Below are 3,924 nucleotides of genomic sequence, written 5' to 3'. Positions count from 1 at the left end.
CACAATTCTTAACATACATATACTCAAGTATATGTACAAAGGGGTCCAAAACTACCTTAAAACCCCAACAAACAACACAACACAACATCTATCCATGCTTTCATCAATAAATCACCAAAAACTCTATTTAACCTAATCATGCATCTCTACCCATAAAACTCCATAAAACCTTCAAAAAATCATGAAAAGAAGTTCAGGATCTTCACTTACCTCTTGAAAACAAGAAGATGAGCGATCCCAATGTGGAGATATGGAGTAACTCTCTTCCAATGTCTCCCAACTTCCAAAACTTGAGGTTTTAGCTCAAAAGCTTCAACACAACATCAAAACTAATAAAAACTTAGCAAGATTTGATGAAAACATGAAGATTACCCAAGGAAGACATGGTCTCACCTCTGTCTGTGAAATGAAAAGCAATTCTTATCCATTCACCGACTGAGGGCCCTTTATAGGTGGCTGGTCAGACCACCTTCGGCGGCCAAACGTGAAACCAAAACTCATGCATGTTCGGCGGCCGAACCTCACTTTCGGCGGCCGAACCTGGCATTTCTGCCTTGGTTATTTTCTTTTGAAAACTCATTTTCTTTTTACTTTAAAACTATAAAACATACCAAAACTCTTTAGAAAAACATAAATCTTACCCTGTTAGAGGATTCCGACATCTTGGATTCCACCGAAAAGTAGAATTCGGATGCCGGACTCTAGCCGGGTATTACAAATGCAGTTTCAAGATGTCAAGCTGTAGAATCAACCAACTTGTCAATGGTCGGGAGTGGAAAATGGTCCTTTAGGTAGGCCTTATTAAGATCTATGAAGTCTACATACCTCTATTATTTCTCATTTACTTTCTTGACTAGGACTACATTAGTCAACCGTGTGGTATATTGCACCTCCTTAATTAATCTTGCAAACAAAAGTCTATCAATTTCTTCCTTAATTACCTATTGTCTTTCAAGGGTAAACCTCATTTTCTTTTGCTGGACTGGTTTAAAAGTTTCATTTCCTCTAGGCTCTAAGAAAAGGTGGATTTCATCTCTTTCAGAATTTATATTAGCTTGTCCTTGGTACCATCTTGAAATGTTATTTTAAATCTCTTTATGCTGCTCCAAAAGAATGACTTCCCTAGACAGTCAAGGTTTTGTCTCCTAATCCAACTAAAGGGTAGGAGACCTTGATTAAATTATTTTTGTCTAAATCTAACTTATCAAAAACCTCAAGATCAAGAAGGTGATGCAGAGCTCAAGGTCAACTTATGATAAAAAAAAAATCCATCACACGAGTTGACAACGAACGAGGCAAAGATAATTTCCAAGAGTCGCTCTACTCCACCCTTAATCAATAAATGTGACTAGAGATGAAGATAATCAAACTATAAAAATTCATATTAGAATGTCACAAAGCTAAATCTTGATAAGCTGCTAAACATGGAGACACAAAGGATTAACCATCTTTATGATGGATAAAAGAAGAACATGAATTCAACTTATAGGAAATTCTCATTATAATGAAAATATTAACTTTAACTTATTCCACTTATGTATAGAATAAAGTTTATTGATAGTAAAAAAATCTTCCTAATCCTAGTAGAAAAATAAAATAAATCTTAATTGAAAAAGAAAAATAAAACAAATTATAGTTGAAATAGGAAATCCTTTTTAAACTAGAAATTATTCTAATCCTACTAGTACAAGAATAATAATAAAAATAAAACTATAACCTAATTAAGATACAAATCAACTCCACTTTCTTTCATAAATTCCACTTCTAGAAGGATAAGAAAATATTAAAATTCTTCGACTTGATTTAGGACTTCGAAATTCGTCCATCCTTTTAGTAAACCAAAATCTTTCTTCATATAGGAGAATTTTATTAGTCAATGATATCAATTTGACTCCTAATCTATATAAGATCATAAAAGACATAAAAAAAAATTAAAATATGTCATATATGAGTTTATAAAGGTGAATAAATGATGGCTGAAATGGGACCTATAAATTTTAAGAAAAATATGTCCCATTCTTTTTTTCTTGTCTTCCAAGCATAATATTCAGTATGAATAACTAGAGCACTCTTTGATCTTCTATATTTTGAAGCCTTTAATTGTTGAAAATAATTAACCTTCTTGTGCTCATATCAGAAGGTTTATCGAGCTTTTCATGTCAATAAGGACTCACTTGATTTCATACCTGATAATCTGAGATCCAGAGAAAATAGGGTTTACAATGGTTGAATAAGTTTAGTCTGAGAGGAGGGTGCTCCTCCCCTTTTATTCCTTTCTTTTTTCTGTTAGTGACGTCCAATGGCCTCGCTGCTACTGGGCCAACTGTCTCTATCAAATGGATACATACGTACAAAAGCGTCAGACGTCTGCTCCATACTGAACGACCATTTAATTCTCTCCTTGGCACGCGTGTAAACAGATATATTAGGTGAGTGGGCCGGTTATCCCTTCTCCTGCTAGGCATCCTGACCGAGCTGAGGTCCAAGAGAGGCCTAATCTCAAGGCCGAATGGTCTAGGCCGGCCCATTTAAGAGACTTCGTGAACCTTGGACTAGGGCTGTCATCAATTGCCCATTTACCTTCTCATTAGTTACTACATGAATGATGAGGAGGTAAATATCGAGAACCCATTATGACTGCGCGGCCCGAGGACTATCCCCCTTAAAACGTCTTTTCTTCTCTTTACTGTTTCAAAATTCGAATTTGCTTAGCCTTCACAGAACTCTTATTCTTCTCTATTCTCTGCGCGTTCCGCTTGCTCTGTCCTTCTGCCCCCATCGTTTTCAAGGTGCGCTTTTTACTTCACCATGGATAGCCCGAAACTTCATGATGTCATTAATCAAGAGTCTTATATTACTCCGTCCACCCTAAAAAATTTCTTTTCTCGGGAGTATCTGGATACCCCTCTTTTTCATATCCGGGCTCCCTATCGAAATGAGAGGATCGTCCTTCCCGATCCTCCTCCCTCTGGTCTAATCGACACTCAGAGAGACCGCAGTTTGGTCTTCTTTGTGAAACAACGAGAGTATGGTATGACCTTTCACTTCTCCCCCTTTTTCATTGAGGTCTTCCGATATTTTGGGATAACCCCTCGGATGCTGTCTCCTAATTCTATTCTATTCATGTGCTCATTCGAGTCCATTTGCCTAAGCTGGGGGTTCACGCCCACAGCGCGTCTATTCGTTACCTTCTTTCGGCTAGTTAGGGCGAGTCAGGACTTTTACTATTTTGCCCCTCTCGGAGGGCTGTCCATATTTTCAGGTCACAAGGACTCAATAAAAGGCTGGGTAGAGGGGTTCACAGTGGTAGAGCTGAAAAAGAACTCCGAGTTGTCTTGGGAGGTGGAGCTCTCCTGGGAGGATGTCCCTTTAGGCTGCAATGATCTGCCCCAACTAAGCCTTTCTAAACAAGTCGGGTACCTTCGACTGACTTCTGTTGAGAAGAAGTATGATGTCGAAAAATGCATGTTTGTGTCTAGTCGTCAGGACTGCAGGGATGCGGGTATTTCGTTTCGTTTAATTGCTTTGTTTTTCTTCTTTTTTTTTTAACTTGTTTGGTTTTGGGTCTCTGCAGCTTTTCAAGTACCAATGGACAAGATCAAGCCTCCCAAGAATTTTACTCTGTCTCGGGAGAGCATGAAAGCCGCCCTAGACGCTTTCCGAGCTGGGCGATCCATGTCTGAAGCTACTCAGGAAGTGGCCCAGGTTATTTCCTCCAGGTCGGCGGGCCGATCTGTATCCCCAACTCTAGTTCCATCTCGAGCTCCTAAGCCGAGCTCCAGGGCTGTTAGGGCCTCCAAGGCTTCCAGCCACAGCAGGTCTAGCTCTTTTTCTCGATCTTCCCCGGCCTCTGGATCCCAACAGGCCTCTATCGCGAGGATGGAGGTTGTGCCCAAGGTAACTGACAAGCCAATTGAGGACCTG

This window comes from Manihot esculenta, chromosome 17 (genome assembly GCF_001659605.2).
Source record: "Manihot esculenta cultivar AM560-2 chromosome 17, M.esculenta_v8, whole genome shotgun sequence".
Lineage (NCBI taxonomy): Eukaryota > Viridiplantae > Streptophyta > Magnoliopsida > Malpighiales > Euphorbiaceae > Manihot > Manihot esculenta.
Note: the sequence above shows the minus strand (reverse complement) of the source record.